The sequence below is a fragment of the Sinohyriopsis cumingii genome, chromosome 14, assembly GCF_028554795.1.
Source record: "Sinohyriopsis cumingii isolate HCF-2022 chromosome 14, ASM2855479v2, whole genome shotgun sequence".
Lineage (NCBI taxonomy): Eukaryota > Metazoa > Mollusca > Bivalvia > Unionida > Unionidae > Sinohyriopsis > Sinohyriopsis cumingii.
Window position 1 is genome coordinate 127045495 of NC_142974.1, and position 19759 is coordinate 127065253.

The 19759-nt window shown below is 40.8% G+C and overlaps 2 long non-coding RNA genes across 2 annotated transcripts; one reads left to right on the top strand and one right to left on the bottom strand.

Annotated features, from left to right (window-relative positions):
* Positions 1-14945: 14945 nt before the first annotated feature.
* LOC149784803 (uncharacterized) lies at positions 14946-16326 on the top strand. Its single transcript, XR_016413959.1, has 3 exons — positions 14946-15207; positions 15493-15720; positions 15980-16326. It is a non-coding gene; the product is annotated as an uncharacterized LOC149784803 (long non-coding RNA).
* A 131-nt stretch (positions 16327-16457) lies between these two features.
* LOC149784804 (uncharacterized) lies at positions 16458-18413 on the bottom strand. Its single transcript, XR_016413961.1, has 2 exons — positions 18090-18413; positions 16458-17790 (listed from the first exon to the last, which is right to left on the bottom strand). It is a non-coding gene; the product is annotated as an uncharacterized LOC149784804 (long non-coding RNA).
* Positions 18414-19759: the final 1346 nt, after the last annotated feature.

The window sequence follows — 19759 nt, forward strand, 5'->3', positions numbered from 1 at the left end:
TAAGCATTGTTTCTGGTGTTTGGACAAAGGGATCGTGCCTTTCAAAACGTTCAAACAACATTCGCACACGGTATCGATGACCTCTTTGGAGGCCGATTGAATGAGTTATTTTCGTAGAGGTGGAGAAGCTTTGGACAGGACAGATAACATGTCCCCATGTTTGACTAAACGTGGTGGTAGTCCGTTTCTTTTCTTTCCTTGGGGTTTTCTGGAGGGTGACATCTTTGAGTCTTCAGAAGCACCAGAAAGCACTGATACCCCAGACTTAGTCACAGGTCTTTTTTATACTGGAACGCGTCGCCACTGATTGTCTTTACGTCGTATCAGTTTGAGCACAGGCATGACACGTCGTGGAGGGGTACGCAACGGACTGAATAGAGCCAGTTCTTGCTTGGACAAATCCAGTAAACTTTGTAACATGCCCGATCTTTCTTGGACTTTGATTTTGGGAGAAGGTACTTTGTGAGCAGCAGCCACTGCCACTAAATTGGAGGGTCCTGCCACTGGGGAAGTTCTTTTTGGGGTCATTAACGGAGAAGTTCTTGGTGTGATCAACGTCTCCAAGTACTCTTCAGTTCTTGGTATCATTAATGGAGAAGTGGATGAACGTGAGGCTGCCGGAGACACAGTCACTGCCGTGGCAGGTCGTGGTTTGCGAGTGTAAAGTTGCGTCCTGGCCGAAGTGCCTCTCTTGCGACTAGTTTTCTTCTGTGGACTTTTCTTTTTCTGGGGGCTTCATTTCTTTTTCCGGGGTGGTGTCTGATAAGAGGAGGGTCCCGCCACTGGAGAAGTTCTCCTTGGGGACCTGGTCTTTTTCTTTTTCTTCTTGGGGCTTCGTTGGACCTTTTTCTTGGGTATAACTTTGGGGGCATTAGGATACCATCTTAAGAGAGAGCGAATGATGACCCCTCCTAGAGTACCGCTCCCTCCAGGTTTCAAAATGATTTGTTTTTTGGTTTGAGTGTCGACGCGGGGATCGGCCAATTGGACCAAAGCGACTTTGTTTCGATCGAAAAAGCGTTTGGTTGATGAGGAATCTGAATGATTCCTTGGAGTAATTGACGTGCCGTCACCGTGAACCATCGTAAGACTTCTTTGAGACTAGCTTCTAAGACACGAGCTCGTATTTGTGGATTTTTTTCTCGACTGATGCCATACAAGGCACGAATCAATTTGACGGGAAGATGCGACTGAAGGGACGTCATGTTCAAAATGTGTGTGAGACAGACGAAAAGGGTCTGAGGTTTTTATAGATTTTTTTATGGGGAGTGAAATTAAGTCGAGGACGGAGACGTGTACAGGACAGGCCCTCCGTCTTGGCACAAGTGGTGAAACAAGTGAGTACGAAATCGCAAATCCTCGGGGGTTGTAGGTTTCAAATCGACGAGTAAATAGGCGTGTGGCGTTTGAGTGGCATCGTCGTACGCCTGAGTCAGCCAAGGCATTCCTAACTGTTTGGCTAAGACTTGCACTTGCGATTTATCTCGAGGGCTTTTAAACAAGACCACGTAATGCGCATTGAGACTGATGGTGCGATGGGCTTTACTTTGTTGAAACAAATTTTGGGTGATGTAAATGACACTGGCATTACGGTGATGCCCTTTGCGCGTGAACCACAGTTTAATTTTTTCTTCGTCTTCTCCTAACATGTCGTAGAAAATGACCAAATGTGTTTGACAGGAAGCAGAGACGATACCGTCGTCTTCTTTAGGAATAGCTTCCACAAACACGATGGAATCGCCTTGACTTTCTCGCAAGAGGCTGTACGCCGATTGCCACTCTTTGTAACACCACACGATCCGGTGAGGTGGCCGATCGATCAAATGATGTTTATGTTCGATCAAACGTTTGACGAATTCGGTTTTGCCTGAACCGCTAGGTCCAGCAATGAGCATGTTAAAGGGATGGCGAAGATACAAAGCCTCCCAACTGGCACGATCTAAGTGTTCGTCGATGACTTTGACAGTAGAGGAAGAGGGAGCAGAGACAGCAGAGGTAGCCATAGTGTGAGAAATGTCACTTGTGACACGAAAACAAACAAGACAAGAGTTTATATACTTTTTTCAGAACACGTTTGTTGAATGTTTCAAACATGAATACGAAAGACAAAAATACATAAAAGCCAAAGGCTTAAGTACAAGAATAAAAGGCACATGATAACCATTAACGTAAAATAAAAACAAGTGTCTGTACAACAACATGTTTTGGGTAATGTTCTAACCAGTTCTATAGTAGGGGGTAAGGTCACACAAGTGTCCTCTCGAAAGCGTCTTTCAGGCCTGTCCACGACAGTCCCGTCCTGGGTGACGGGTTCTTCTGGCACCGTCACTAACACGGGTTGAAAAGTAACTTTTTTCCTTGAACAACCTTCGTGCATACTGGGCCACTTCTTGGGTCCAAGCCTCAAAATCCCATTCTTTCCAGGCACGGACATCTGTCCAATGGGGATGTAAGTCACAAGCTACACACACATCGTCATACACGTCTTGGGTAGCTAAAAGTTGACGAATCTTTTTTTCCTGTTGAGGTCGAGAAGTATCCAGATGAAAACGCAAGGCTTTGAACAAAAGAAGTTTTTCGTGACAATTTAAGGCCATGGGGGATGTGGTAAGTACTGATCGTAAAGAGTCCACAAAGAATCGGCTGGTAAACGAAATCCCAGAAAACAAGTCACTAAGACACACACCACTTGTCGACCCCAATTGAACGGATACAGTTCTTGTAATAATCGATGGTAATGATCCACGGTTTGAATATGGTCATTGAGTTCCTTCCACGGAATCTGTTCAATCACATGTGACATAAGTCGTGGCATGGCAGCCTGTTTTTATATTCTCTTTTTTTTCCGGATGCAATACACGTACTTTCTAGCCAGAGATCTTCGTTCTCCAGTAGGGAATCTAAATCTTGCAAACTGTAACCGAAACGTCAGAGTTCGTTTAGAAGTTTCCTCTTCCGCTAAGCAGATTCCACGTAACAAATGTTGGTAATCCTTTAACTTGTCTTCCTCAATGCGTTGCACTAGGTGAATCTCGAAGTAACCAAAATTATGAACATGTCGATCATTGGCGACCTCAAAGTTTTGAACAATGTCAACCACTGAAACAATTTCTGACGAATCAGTTCTCTTATACCATTCAGGTACCAGTGGTTAAAGATCTGGTGACGTAACGGATGCAATTGTTCTTTACGTTTGACTTGTATTTTCACCAGCTCTCGGTAAATCCTTTCTCTCAACTCCTCAGGCAAGCCCAGAATGTTCTCTTGTAAAGTATCCATAAGTATATACACTGTTTTTGGAATCCTTGGGTGGTGGCCAATAGCCTCGTTTACATTTGTGCCTGATGTAATATCCACTCATAATCAGTCTTCTTATACTTTGGAACAGAGCATAATTTAAAAACGGTTGAATAACTTTGCGTTTGCGTTTCACTTGTATTTTGATCAGTTCTCGGTAAATGCGTTCTCTCAACTCCACAGGCAAAGCACGAATGTTCTCTAGCAAAGTATCCATGAATAGGTCATACTAAATCCTCTTTTGTCAGACACAAGACATGTACTGTTTGCACAGACATGGTTTCAATTCATTATCAAATCTAAATCGTTTAGTTACTAATTTACACGTTACAATTCGGTCAGAAGTTTCCTCTTTCACCAAGTTGACATTGTGTACAAGATGTTGGTAATTCGTTAACTCTTCCTCTGGAATTCGATGCAGTACATTTACAATGTAGTAGATAGAATCGTCAATACCAAACCATTCCTTTTTAAAACCAGGGGGTCGTTGATCAATGTCTGTCCAATGGAACACTTTCAACTCAATCAGTCCTTGTATAGCATTCAGGTACCAGTGGTTCAAACACCGGTGACGTAACGGATGCAATTGTTCTTTACGTTTCACTTGTATTTTGACCAGCTCTCGGTAAATGCGTTCTCTCAACTCCACAGGCAAAGCACGAATGTTCTCGTGTAAAGTATCCATGAACAGATTATGGTAAGTTACTTCAATGTCTCGGTCCCACTAAGGGTAAGTAATGACAATTCGGTGACCATCGAGCATGTTCTACGTAGGCCGAATCTTGCGGTTCCCAGTGGTGAAGTGACACACCGCAACTTAAGCACTTGACTTTATCTCCTTCGCCCAAGTAGAAAAATCCGGCTCTGGCTAATTCTTCAGGGGTCGGTCCTCCCAGATACATTTTCCTTTGAACGATTGAAGACGATTTTCAAAGTCGCAGTATTCCGACAAACGCACAGGAAACGATTATTCGTCTTTCACAGGTTCGTTTCGATGAGGGTTGGGTGACATGAACAGGAGTTTGCTCAGGGCTGGATGACATCCGTAGGGGGGTAGACGTGATGGTGAACATCCACCTTTAAAACGAAACCAAGTAAAATGTCCAAGAGGACGAGCGGCATCACTTTCGCATCCCTCAGGTTTGACACGCACAGCATCACTTTCCATGATAGGGGTAGTGCGAACAAAGTTCCCATGATGCTTTACGGCATCGCTAAGGCCACAGCGTACAGCATCGTAAACATCGCAAGGCTCACAATCGCATTCCACTTCAGAAGCCTCACACTTGAATTGTGCCTTTCTAAACAACTTGTTTTGTGTTTCTCTGAAAGTATTCATCTTGTTCCCTCGGTCTTGGTAGTCACAATGAACTATCGATCTTGCCTAGGGTTCCTTTTTTATATACAGACCAATACCGACGTGTCCATACGTTAAGGTGAAATGATTGGGAAGTCGCACTCGCTTCTGGTACACGATTTGATAGACTTTTTCCAAGGGCCGACTGACGATGTGATGAGTGGGTAAACGTACAATCTTGTTCGGTTGATAGGTGGTCACTTTAAAGTGTTCATCCTCTCCCGATTGCAAGGCTTCTTTCAATACCCCAAAGTTGACCACACGACGGGTACGATAATTCAGAGTCAGTCCTTTCACTTTGCACGTCGTGTGCACTTCTCCTTGTTTGTCCCGGTATTCGTAGCCGTAATTTTTGGGACCGCCACTGACGAAACTTAGAATCTTGTCGTCGGGATGCTCGTCTGTCCAGGCTCCTAAACGGTCTCCTTCGATGTCAGGGTGCTGTTGACTCGGGTGATGGATGTAAATGCAACTGTCCGTGTCAAAGTACAGGACGCGTTCTCCTAACAGTTCTAAAGCTTCGTACAATTTTAAGCGAGCATGAGCTGTCACGTAAGCCGCAATGATGACATTTCCAAAAGGGTCGTCTTGTACAAAGTCCAGATCTTCTTCGTAATTGACCAAGATCAAATTCTCTCGAACGACGTCCACGTGTTTCATGTATTTGGTTTTGTCGTGAATCATCTGGAAGTAGCGGGAAGGTTCTGTAAAATATTCCGTCTTGGGTAAACACGGTCGTTGTGCCATTTTACCCCACAAGCAATTTAACATCACTTTGGCAAACGATCGGCTGCCTTCGTTTTTCTCGATGTGGTCTAAAGAGATGCCTTCTTGTTCAAAGTATTTCTCTTTGAATTGTATTTGGTCTTCGGGAGTGTGACACCAGGAAGGATAGCCGCTGGCTTCTTGTTTCAGTTTCAAAAAGGCATCCACGTAGTCAGCGAAAATGCCTTTCTGACTGGGATCACCCTTGTGGTATTGTTGTGTCTTGGGAAAGTGGCAAATTTCATACACTTCTAACAGTTGGTATCCCATGTCCATAGCTTTGAACAATTCTACGCTGACCCAGGTTCCCGTCAAGGCACGTTCTTCCTGGGTGTGCTGACAAGGTTGGTCTTGGTTGCACGTTTCGGCACAAGTACGGCACAAGGGAAACATCAGTTTGCCTTGACAATGGTGAGGTAAGACTGGATGGTACAAGTCCGTGGGCGGCAAAACTTTACACTTGATCAAGCCTTCGTATTGTCGAATGTTTTTCGGGTCGATGTGTTCCGTTAACAATTGCGGGTGCCCTACAGGAAAGCGACAATATTTGCACACGTAGGGATACAGCGAACACACGTCCAAGTATTTGATTTCTTCTCCTTTCTCTTCGTCGGCTTGGTACAGCAAACAGGTGGCATTGGTCCTTCCTCCGTACAAACTATCCCTCGGGTTCAGCGGGTCCATGAACTGGTAACTTTCCACGAGGCGTTTAAACTCGGGATCGGTTTTCATACGGTGATCGTACTCGTGTTCACACATTTCCACCACTTGGTATCCTTCCTGTTCCAAATTTAGGTGCCGCTGAGAAGTGTCCTGGTACAGGTCTTCCAAGGTTCGTTGTAAAAACTGATTTTTAGTGCTTCGATCAGGGTAACAGACGGGACATCCGTGAAATAAGCAACTGTTAAACTCGTACACGATCTTAGGGTTTTCTAAGTCCCAGCCATCGACCGAATACGTTCCGATGGTCTTTTCACCCCCTCCGTTGCGGGCATGCTGAATCCACTTGTCTTCCTTGTCGCACAAGTAATGTAACCAGCGTAGGGCTTTGACCGAGTATTGACGTTTGACATAGTTGGTCGTTTGAGGGCTGATGACAGCCACGGTGTTTTCAGGCATGAATCGTTGTCGATACACTAAGGAACACGCTTTGGCAATGGTGCAAGCTTCTTTCAAAGGATCGACCCCTCCGTGTTCCATGAACAGTTCTCGAAATTTTCCACAGCACCGCCGTAAAATGTCCACGTCTGAACGACAATACTTTAGCATTTCTTCCTGAAAGTCAAAAGGGTCCGAGGCGTGAGCCTGGTACCAAGCGTAGAAAGCTTCTCGTTGTTCGGTACGCATGTTGTCGGGGTCGTAATAGTGAGCCTCAGGTAAATGGGGTAGAACGGCGTGTTGATTGGCTTCCGTATTGAAAAAGTGTGGAAAGTACCCTTTAGCCATTTCTGTCATTCCAAACGTTTTATGCATTCGACTCAAAGGCATGGCCATGTAGCTCATCGAATCTTTAAACTATACTTGTCCCACTTACATGAAAATGATTTTGGCTCCGTTCAAAGTGACTTTAGGACGCTCGGTGCCATGTTCCGTATAGTATCTGAGAAGAAACTGTCCATCGTATCCGGAGAAATTTTGAGCCATCACCGTGGCATGACGATGACAATCTCCGTAACGTTCGATGTCCTCTTGACTCCATGTCTTGTCGATGGGGTCTAAAACCCATTGGGCAAAATCGGCTAACGTGTTCGGTCCCCGAAAGATTTTTTCACGCCCTCCAGGAATCTTACTGCAATGAGGGCAATGACTGAAGATAGGTTCTTGAATGCACTTCTCGCACGCTCGATGAGCCACGCAGAAATTAGGAATGTGAATGCCAGTCTCTTGCATGCATTCGAAATCGAAAAAGATGAAATTGCCTTTTTTCTTGTGACCGTCCTCTTTCTCTGGTGGAGGTTGGTATTTTTGCACGCAGCATTGGTGTTCCAAGTCCACGATGTGGTGACAAATGTGACATTTTTTCTTTCCTCGACACATGTGTGCCTTGGTACTATTGGTACGTATGCCTTGTCCACACGTAGGGCACAATCTCAGGAGTTGACAAGCACATTTCTTCTGTGAACCTTGCGTCTTCAAATGTTGTTGGTAACAGGTAGGGCTGACAAACGTGCGCAGACAAGTTGAACAAGGCACTGGTCCTTCGCTCAGACAGGGTGGAGAGGCCAAACATCCTGAGCATTCCCATCCACAATACTTGTGTTGCTCTCGATTATTATAACCATGGTCACATTTCTCACAGTAATAACCGTATCCCAGGAATGCAGTGATACTGGTAATAGTATCGAAATGGTCATCGTGATAATAGACATGAATGTATTTTCCGTCCTTAAAATCTTGGCCTCGAAACAACAGAGGCCCGCGCATTTCTTGAGGGTGCACTTTCAAGGTGTATCGTGGAGCTAGGGCATCTTGCAATTTTTGCATCTCAGGAATGCCACAGGGTATGTTTTTGGACAGTCCAGCTTGTTGTAACAGGAGTTCTGCTTCGTTTCGTTGTTTGGCTCGGTCGGATTGTTGAATAGTTCTCCAGGTTCTTTTCCATTCTACCGTGTCGTTCTTGTTGGCATAGGTTCGTCCCACCACGATGGCACGGGCTAAAAACATCTGGTCATGAGGGTTGTTAATTCGGACGAGACTTGTTTTGGTGTTGCGAAGGTCGTCCACCAATAACATCTTTTTGCGTGCAGTCCCTTGAGGAGGAGAGACATGGGTCATGTCCAGTGTGGCTTTTCCATCGGTGATGTCAAACTGGTCATTAGATTGTTGTACGTGTTGAATCTTGTCCATGACTTTGGAAGCGGTCAATTCTGCAGGGGTGCTAAACTCGATCCAAACAGGGGATTTCAAACCGTCGTGTTGTATGGAAAGTCTCAAGCGATCGTCTTCTTTGGGTTGACATTGTCGCTTGAGTGTGGTGAGCAAATAATCCCACACCCCAGTGATAAACACTTCTGCTTTCTCTAACGGCACTTCAGCCTTGAAATCTTTAAACTTCACTGTGTATTTGTAAGCCGTGGTTCTAAATTTTCTAGAGGAGCGCTTTTCCGTCTCTCGAATGGAATAGTATTTTTCAGGGTTGACTAAGGGCGGTGAACTTGGTTTAGAGGGTTCGGATTCTGGTTCACTCATGTCCTCTTCAAAATCACTGGCATGAATTTGTGCCAAGATTTCAGCCCTGGTCCGAGGCGATAGATCACGTTTCTGCCTCTTACTTTCTTCTTCTTTCTTCTCGAATGAATATGATCGTTTCATCTTGAGTGAAAAACGTCAAATGACTCAAGTTTAAACACCATAGACTAATTTATAGTCATGGCAGACCGGCGTATATAAAAGGGTATGTGTCTTGTCCTTTCACTATTCATTTCACTCTCAAGCTGAGCACAACGATGGAAGAGACTAGCCAAATCGAACGTTTCGTCAGAGTTTTGCGAGGGGTCATTAGAAAATTCTCTTCAGACCAGCCCACGGACTACTCTCCTTCCTTTCGAGATAAAAGTCAAGATACTTGCTATATCTGTCAGAAGAAAGGGCATTGGTCTTCAGAGTGTCCAGACCGTCAAAAAAGAAAAAAAGGGCTAAAAAAGACAAAAGTAAAGATACCTGTTATTATTGTCAAGAAAAAGGACATTTTCTCCAGATTGCCCAAAAAAGAAACAAGAGGAGTCAGAAGAAAAGAGGAATTCTTCAGAAGAAGAGAGGGATTCTTCAGAGGAAGAGAGGGATTCTTCAGAGGAAGAAGAGGAAGAAAGAAGACAATTCTATTTACAAGAGGCAAAGAAACAGGAGAAGAAAAGAAGAAGGGAAGAAAATGAGGAGAAAGAAGAGGAAAAGACGGTGAAGAAATTTAAAAAACAGAGAGACTAAACAAGGAGAAAGAAGAAGTAAATGAACTTTTAATTAAAGTGTTCTGTTGTGAATTGGATTGTAACAATGGATAAAAGAATAAATTAATTATATAAGGTAAGTGTCTTTGAGTTATGATTTTAAAATAAGAACGTACACTTACGCACTCATAGAAAGACACGTACTATGGGTGGGGTAAAAGAGGTTTTTTTTCTGTTTTTTTTTTTGAGTTATTGGCAAATTGAAAGGCTATCTCTTTTCGAGAAATGTGGGTGGCCCTGAAAAGGGCCTTTTTTGGTGTATGGGTGAGTTTAAGCAATCAACTTTAACTGCCTTAAGCCTTTGCCACGGCCAAGGCCTACTTCTGGACTGCGTAATGTTGATGATGATTGGGTTGAAATCACTAAGGGTGGTACGGTAGGCTTAGTCACAGGGTTACCGTGTTTAGCTCGGGAAGGTCGTATTCTCTTCGGTCGTAATAAAGAAGTCTGATACATTTGTTTCAGACTTCTTAACTCCGCTAAAATGTCCAACAGTATCGTAACCGTTTGATTTTCACCCTCTTGTTTCTTTGCTGCTACTTCTTCTTGCTGTTGTTGCTGTTGTTTTTTTTCTTACCTCTTCTTCTTGCTGCTGCTGCTGCAGGAGAAAAGCTTGTTCCGCTTCCTTTTGTCGTTGTATAAATTTCTCCAATTCTTCTTTCTGTCTCTGTCTAAAATTCTCCACTTGCGGTAATGAAGAAGGTAACGAAGGTTCCGGAACAATTTCTTGCGAGGTAAGAAAATCCACAAAATCCCAATTCACCTCTTCTGAAAGTAAGTCCGGGTTCCCTTGGGCAGTCTCCCCTGCTGGTGCACTCCAATGGATCGTTTTCTGAGTTTCCGTCATGTTGAATAACTGTCGCATAGATTGACTGCACACAAGCGATAGCGAATCTATATAGACCACGTGACGTCACAGACTGCTCTCTTCGAATTGGATACGGGCTGACTGAATTTTGTAACGCGTGTTCGGATTGGTGAATGAACTCAATCCGTTTCAATCCTTCCTCTACCTATAAATAAGCACAGTTCACTGCATTGATTCACCTGTTCTCGTCGCTTCAAGATGTGGACCACAGTCGAATCATCCACATTTGTGTCTTCAATGATGTTTAGGACGGACATACTCATGTATGTCCGGTCCAAGTGGACCGTTGTCGACAAGTCAGACACCAGTCTGTGGATACGAAGAGTGTACGTAGAAAGACAAGGTTGCCTCAAGAGGACACTGATTTATGGCCCTCGAGTAAGACGCAGCTTGAGGACAAGAAGATGCCGCAGATGCCCTTTATGTTAATGGATACATTAACATAAACCCAAAGGCCCTTTTCAGGGCCACCCATATTTCTCGAAAAGAGAATGACTTTCAATTGCCTACCCCTTTTTTAAAATTTTTTTTTCTCCATATTCAATTCCCCTTGACGCTAGACAGTCCCACGATTTATTCCCATGTTAAATTCCCCTTGACGCTAGATTGTCCCACGATTTTTCTCCATGTTAATTTTCCATTGACGCTAGAGTGTCCCAGGGTGTTTTTTAATGCTAATTCCCATTGACGCTAGGGTATCCCCATTCACTACTGCGACTTATTTTGAACGTCACATTTCTGGAAACGATGACAAAGTAGATCGATGGTTTTTTGACCATTATTTCTATGTTTTTGTTTAGCTAGGAAACGTAGTGTACATTAAAGATCGAACGACTTCCATCAGTGGAAGTCTAGATTAACTTCACAACGTTGTCAACCTTGTCAAAAATAGTTTGTTATTTGATACATTGTTAGCTTGAAAAAATGTTTATTGTTACTTGCTGCTTGTTTATTTGAATTAAATGTCTCTTGAAAAAATGTGTCTGTCGTTTGCTTTCAATATTTATCATTATACATACTCTTTGACTTCTCTTTATACCTCACCCTAAAATAAAACTATCACAGCGTTCCGATCCTCCCAAAACAATTGTAGAGATGTTTTCTATCGCGTCCGCACTTTAAAAATAAAAAGCGAAGCAATCTCCAGTCTGACCATCCAATGTTGACTCGTCCTCCTATGAAGATGCCTTCTAATTTAGATGAACCTAAACAAAGGCTACGTGCATTTTCATCATGTCAGGCAAAGCCTGATACCCAAGCCTGAAGAGATAGAGATTGTCAGAATGTAGTAAGTGGCCGAAGACCTGATGGGAGAGGTCTTCAGAGTGGAAATCAAGAAATAACAAGGACAGTGGACCGAGAAATACAGATTTCAGAAGCAAAGAGAGAGCAGAGAGATCAACAACAGCAACAATAGCAGGAACCAGACAGAAGATTTGTTGGCTGTCGTGTGGACACGAAAGAGTTCACCTTTTCTTTCCGACGAAGCAGGCCCTATCCTTTGGGAAAGCTTGCCGACACACAGGTACGCAATCTTAGAAGATAAAGGTTGCCATAATCCCCGTCCGCAAAGAAACATCCCTTTTCAGGGCTACCCCAATATTCTAGAAAATATATAATAGATCAAATCCCAATTATATGTTAGTATGTTACGAAAATAGAATTGTATCTTTAAGGACTTTGTTTCTTTGTTTAATGATTAAATATATATATATATATATATATATATATATATATATATATATATATATATATATATATATATATATATATATATATATATATATGTGTGTGTCTATAAACACTTCGTTTTCGAAACTTATCAAATAGTTTGTGTTTGTAATTAGTGTTTGTAAGTAAACAAAAGTGTCTGAGTGTTTATTTTAGGTCCGCTCGTTCCATGCTTTTTGGATAATGATATGGGCAATGTAAGTTTTAGTGTCAGGCGATGTCTACCTTCACGTCCGTGCTTCACAAATATAGAGCAGAGTGTTCGTCAGTCTGGCTATAGTCACATTTGACCGGGCTAGACAGCAGAACAGTGATGGAAGCCAATACTGCAACACAAAGCGTGCAAGGCGTGGTTCCAATATGGCTAACAGCTATCGCAGTAATTCCCGCTCCAGCACTAAGGGCCATTAATGCTCTTGGTAAAAAGCAAGCTTCAAATTGGAGTTTAAGAGCAGAGCAAACAAGCAACAGTATTACTAGTCTGGGTCTCTAACACTGAGGGTGCAGACCTTAATATCGGAGAGGGAGTCTATAGTATAGCCAAAAGGAAGAAAAGCAACAGGAAATTTAACCAGAGAATGAAATCTGCCCACAACGAGGCGGCTAACCTCGCTGTAACTCCTGCTACTAACTTTGGCAGCATACAAGGACACCAACACCTTATAAAGGCTCCCCAAATGAATTAAAACAGTGATGTCCAACCCGCAGCCCGCGGGACCTCGAGCAGGTATATAGTCGTTGCTTTTCAGTTTTCTGCAGCGGCCCTTGGCTTCAAGATACGCATTTTTCAGTGGCCCATGGTGTCAGAAAGGTTGGACAGCACTGAATGAGAACATCATCTACATCAAACCAGACTAGAGATGAGCAGACAAAAACAAGAAGGATACAGAAACGCAGATGGAAATACCCACAAAGGAAGATACGACTATGACTGAGAAACGACCACAAATAGAAGAAGAAAAGCACCCAGAAGAGCCCATGGTAGATGAGGCGGCAGAGACGGACTAGGATAGAGAAATTGTTACGGTTGGACAATGCGCTACGGTGTTGGGTTGTCAAGATAAGCTAACTGACACCAAAAAGACCAAACACCTTATCAGCTCTATTAAGAATATGGCCTGGAGATCACTTCAACGAAAAAAGAAGCCCAAAATTCAACAATGGCTATTTGTTCAACGTACTATCCAAAAGCCGATGAGGCTTACCCATTTACTACCTTTGTGGAATTTGCCAATGCGTTTTCAATCACCCGTGGGTACGAGGCATTTCTCACAGAAACATACGAGGAAAGACGCATTCCGGCAGATACCTGGGATTACGAGAACCACACGGACACCTTCAAGCTGCTGACATAAAAAGCCCTTCTCATGGCTAGGGAATTGCCAATTATTTTAAGGGAACAATTGTGGCTTGGTCTCGCTGCTTGATAAAACTATGACACTGATTTAATCCTTTTATCCACCGCATCAAAATTAAAATTTTATCCACCTAATAGTGTCTAATTTTTTTATATGTCGCTAACATATTAGTATTAGTAAATGTCGGGAATTATATATGTACACTATGTACTAGCATTATTAGATTGATAGGAAAAAGGAACATTTTCAAGGCTTATTCTATTTGATATAATTGCACAGGTGGCTAACACATTATTGGCATTTTTACAGACCACTAGCATAACTGGACAAAATTTGATCAAATACGGGCTGGTTTTTGAGGGCCCTGTGACGTTTGCGCTTACTTTCGGTTTCCTTTCCTTTCTTGCCACTCCCGGACCTCCCATACCTTGACGGACTTGTGGAACCATTTCCACTTGTCAGTCTAGGTGTCCCGATGTGACGTCACCGTAGCGACCAATCGCAACGGGCGTCACATACTGCTTGGGTAGACTCCTGGAACAGTCGATAGCTGACTGAATACCACCTCTTATACCATGAGTGTGTCTTGGGTCCATTCCCACTCATGAAAGCCCTTCATTCATATCGTTAGTGACTTACAATCATTGTCCAACGACCCGAAGGCTCAATTAAATAGCGTTCTTTAAACACATAAATGCCTGAGGGAAGTGGCATGTCTGTAACGATGAAGAGATTTAAGTTTTGATTATCAGGGCAGGTATTGTGATGATTCAAAAGTGTAAATGAACTTTTTAATAAAATTTACATTATTTACGAATTATTCTGAGATTTCTTTGTAAGGGATCCGAAACCATTAGTGCGAAGATATACAAGGGTTTGGCTGACCAGGATTGATTGATAATGAACTAAGATTTTAAGAAAAGTGTTATGTTGAGAATGGGAGGATACCGTGGAAGAAGAACCCCAAGAAAAAGACGAAAATGACAAACTATAATTTTTTTTTTACAAAAATCAATAACCACCTCATTCCCCCGACCCCACCCCCACCCCACCAGAGACATTGTTTTATCGATCAGATTTCAGTACCTTGACAGACTTGAGGCTGAAATCAGCGCATGGCTCTTTGGTTCGATATTGAAAGAATATGTTTCAAACTCTTGCAGTTGCAAAGTATGCCACGGGTCATATGGTTTTCTCTACACAAAAGCTGTAATGAAGAATGTGTCTATATTAATAAGTAAAGTTGGATCATGACAAGTCAGTAATTTTAAGGGTATTGAATGTTTAATTGTGTTGGCATGACATAGTTTCCAATAGGAATTGAATTAGTACCGTGAGTCCTACTGAAGGCGAAAGGCGCGCGGAATTCTGTGGTTATTTTCGAGTTATGTCCCTTTCATTTTGCGTTCCTTTATTCTGTTAAGTCCACCAGGTGACTGCCAAGACAATATATGCAAAAGAACTGGGACTAAATTCCTTACGCCTCGAAAAAATTTGCTTCTGGGCTCTAACACAAATACTATAGGCCAAGCATTCAATCGTAATCGGGACGGTAGTGATTCTCGCAGTCGGACTGACGTCATCGAGTCACGTGCTCAACATAGCAACTCGTCCGCCATATTTGTTTGGGGGACACGTTTATGAAAGATCGAAATTCGAAGAATTCAGTTATTATATTAGATTAATTGTTAAATTTAATTGAAATGTCTTACCAATATCAAGACAATTTGGCTTCGGACGCACAACAGAGGTACTTGGTAAAACTGAAGTTGATTGCAATGGATATTTGTCCTTATAAGGTGCCCGCTGATACCTGGATCAATGACCCGAAACAATGGCCAGCTACTGAATACCACGATGTTTATAACTACCTGATTAAACATCCAAGTAAGTATTTATTTTATTTGACGGGTGAATTAACGTATTTCTTTGAATGTAAATAATAATATTATTAAATGTTGCAAATAACGGTAAACTACAATAAATTTATGCTTGTAAATAGTGAATAGTGGTACTTGTAAATACCATGTTGACAAAGCTAGTAGTGTAAGAATTTGTAGAATAGAAAGAAGGTATTGCCTATGTATCTTTTACATTTTCATTTAATAGATTCAACTAATTGTTTTTACATAATTATTCAAATTTAAAACAACTTATCATTTTCATTTACAGGTATTTATTCTGCTGAGGCAATGGAGAACTATAGGTCTCTAGAGGCACAAATTTTTTTGTGTCAGGGTGGGTTCAGACTGTTTTCCACATGAAGACTGACAGTGGACATTATGTTTTGAAAGCTGATGTGAAGCCTTCTTGGAGAGTGACTGAAGAACCCCACCACCCATGGGTTGCATTAAAAAAATCAGGACCTGTTATTGCAGCACATTGTAACTGTATGGCTGGGTAAGTACATGTAACTTAGTTACTATGACATAAATTTAGACAATAAGGACACTGTCACCTACTCAAACAATTTCTTTTCATTGTATACTGGAAAATCTGGGATAAATGCTTAACTCTGTAAACAGCCCAATAAATTTAAAGAAAGAATCTAAATCTGTAACCTTATAGTTATACATATGCATATTTTAAGACTATAGTTGCACCAAATTAAGTATATTATATCATAATGTTAACAAAACATTTTATTGCTTTATTATAGGTTAGGAGAGACTTGTTCCCACATTGGTGCATTACTGTTTAAAATAGAAACTGCAGTGCGACGGGGATATACATCGAGCACCTGCACAGACCGCCCATGTGAATGGAATGCATGTTTTGTGAAGAAAGCAGAACCCAAAAAACATAGCTGAGATACAATTTTATAAGACTGCTGCCAAAGAGGCCCTAAAAAGATCTAAGAAAAAGATGAGAAAGATGCCAGAACCAGCAACCGCTTAAGAGCAGAATCGATTTCTGAAAGCACTGGCTAGTTTGGATGAACCTTGTGTTGGTTTGAGTGCCTTTAAAGAGTACAGTGGTCGGTTTGTTTCTCTTGGACCTGAGCCAACATCTAGTAAGTTGTCACCATCCTTCCGAAGCTTTTATTCGGCAAAAAATGAGAAAATTGAAGGCATCGATTTAAACAAGATGTGTGATTCAATTTATGGAAATTGGCAAAAAAATGAAACAGACAACAATTTACTGTTAAGTTTGTTTAATAACAATCAACAAAACTATGATGCATGTAAATACGGTCAGCTGTGTACAAAAATAACAACTCATGAGGCATTTCTTTTCATTTTGTCAATGAATTTCAATGTATTCAATGTGATTAATGTACTGACAACTTAATGTAGTAATTTACATATATGAGTGTGTTTAATGATAAAAATATTGCATTAAAATACATTTCTGTAATATTTGTGTCACAGTATACATGTACATGTAAATAATTATTGTCATGGATTATGTTTAAATTTCTTTTATAATGTATTTGACATGTCATCATGAAATGCAACAATTGAAATAAAAATCTCAAATATATATTCTGTGATCCGGTTTACTCTTTAAACACAATCCCAGTCCACAAATTAGTTAGGGCAGCACACACCTTTATTATGTTGTCACAACTCTATAACACCGATTCAACGCTTTCATCTTTAATGCTTTTGACACATCTGATTGGTAAAGTCCCTTTCAATACAGTAATCTATTTTTCATCAATCCGATCACACGTTCTCTGCCTCCCCATGCATTAGATATGTAACTGATGGACCCAAGAGGTGTACAATAAATAAAAACTTTAACTGTGCAGTGTTTCTTGTATGAACGATAACATTGTGCCCTTGCCAATAAATTTTTGGGTGCTTCAATGAATATTTCAAAACAATCTATTATTGAAGTCAGACGAGGAAATTTGGATTTGAACACTCGCGGTATTGTGCTAAATATTGTCTCTCTATCAGTCCCCTTGATCATGAATCCAATTTTTGCATGCATGAGATCAATCCATTTCCAGAAGCAGTCAATTGTTGTTGATTTGAGACACATTATGATGTAGTTTCACAAGTGTTAAAAACAGTTTTTCCTTTAGTGGCAGGCTGGCTTTATTTGACCATTTACTGGTAATACATGTACTTAAAAAAAGTAAACAGCTGTAAAATTATATCCCAGCTAATGCCAGTCATCATCTGGCAGGCATCATTATTTCCCTCTACAGAAGCTGATGAAAGAGAGGTAGCACTAATTATATGTTCCAGACTTGATGTTTTCTGTAAGGCATCATTTCTTTCTTTTCTGAGATTGATAATTTCCATATATAGCATTTCTCTCTCAGATTTTTCCAATGGTTGTTTCATTGGCATAAAATGTGGTGCAGTTGAAATTGACTCAACTTCAGGTGACTTTGTTTCCAGGTGTTGTGATTCCTGTGTCATTGTCATCTGAAGTAACAAGATGGTATATCCATTTGTTTGTTGTCATCCATTAACTTCAACTTCTTCGTTGCCTGACATGGTTCAGCCAATTTCACTGTTAAAAGAAGCATATATATATTACTTATGGGAACGTTATGAACTTTAAAAAATCTCAATATTTATTGACCAAATTGTTCATCTTGATTAATTTAAAGTTATACAATATACAAACTTGTACCAATGTTTTGTAAATTTGTGTCTCTCTCGTTGTGAACGGGTACTTAGTGAAACGAAATTGACTTCAGGGTGCGGTAGAACACGTTATATTATAAAAAATTTAATTCCATTTCTCATCATTTACAGTAAATCAGATAACGGTTTAAATGAAGGGATATAAATTAGCATAATACTTACCAGGAATGAAATGTGCTGAACAAACGTAACAGTGTCCGCATCTTGGAGACCAGCGTTTATTTTTATTAATACTGCCGTCAGGATTTAGCTTTGCTCTGCTGATTGCATGTAACCATCTTTCCCTTCGTGAGGATTGATTGGGTATGATATAAAACTTTTGAGCCTGATTTTTCCTCTTGTTGGAATGACAACCTGGTGCACAACAGCTCTTAGGAATTTTACAATGGATTGTGATTACTTGTTTTCCCCTAAACAAATATGGCGGCCGCGTTGCGATGAATGTCACGTGACAATTCCCCGGATGTCCGACTGCAAGAATTGGAAGATGCACAGGAGAACACATGGAGGAAATAAGACATTTAAATGTGAAGTTTGTTTTAAGTTGTTTGGGCAGATTTCTTATTTCAAGAGGCACATGAAGATCGATATTGGTGATAAAACATTCAAATGTGAAGTGTGCGATAAATTGTTTATCCACAGTTTTCGTTTGAAGAATCACATGAGGGTACATACTGGAAATAAACCATATAAATGTAATGTTTGTGATAAATTGTATAGCGACAGCAGTGCATTGAAGACGCATAGTAGGTTACATACTGGAGATAAACCATTTAAATGTGAAGTTTGTTATAAAATGTTTAGACAGAGTAATGATCTGATCTGCCATACTAGGATACATACTGGAGAGAAACCATTCAAATGTGAAGTTTGTCATAAAATGTTCTTCCAGAGTAGTACCATGAAGACTCACTTGAGACTACATACTCGAGATAAACCATTCAAATGTAAAGTTTGTGATAAAAGGTTTAGGCACAATGGTACTTTGAAGACGCACGTGATGATACATGCTGGAGAGACACCATATAAATGTAAAGTTTGTGCTAAATTTTTTAGCAGCAACAGTGTTTTGAAGACGCATGTTAGGTTACATACTGGAGAAAAACCATTTAAATGTAAAGTTTGTTGTAAAATGTTTAGACAGAGTAGTGTGTTGAACAGGCATGTGAAGATACATACTGGAGAAAAACTATTTAAATGTGAAGATTGTTCTAAAATGTTCACCCAAAAAGGGAACTTAAAGACTCATATGAGAATACATACTGGAGATCAACCATTCAAATGTGAAGTTTGTGATAAAAAGTTCAAAACTGATTGTGCTTTGAATAGGCACAAGAACATACATACTGGTGATAAACCATTCAAATGTGAAGTATGTAATGAAATGTTTATAGAGGGTAGTGAGTTGAAGAGGCATATGAGGATACATACTGGAGAAAAGCTATTTAAATGTGAAATTTGTTATAAAATGTTCCTCCGAAAAGGTAACTTGAGGACACACTTGAGAATACATACTGGAGATTAACCAGTGATTCAGATGTGAAGTTTGTGATAATTTGTTTATGGTGATTTCTGTTTAGAGGAGACATAGTAGGATTCATACTGGAGATAATTCATTGAGATGTGACTGTACTTACATAGGCTACATGTGTATATACATACACTGGACACATGTGAAGATACATGCACAGGATACATGTGAAGATACATGCACAGGATACATGTGAAGATACATGCATAGGATACATGTGAATATACATACATTGGACACGTGAAGATACATGCACAGGAAACATGTGAAGGTACATACATAGGATACATGTGTATATATA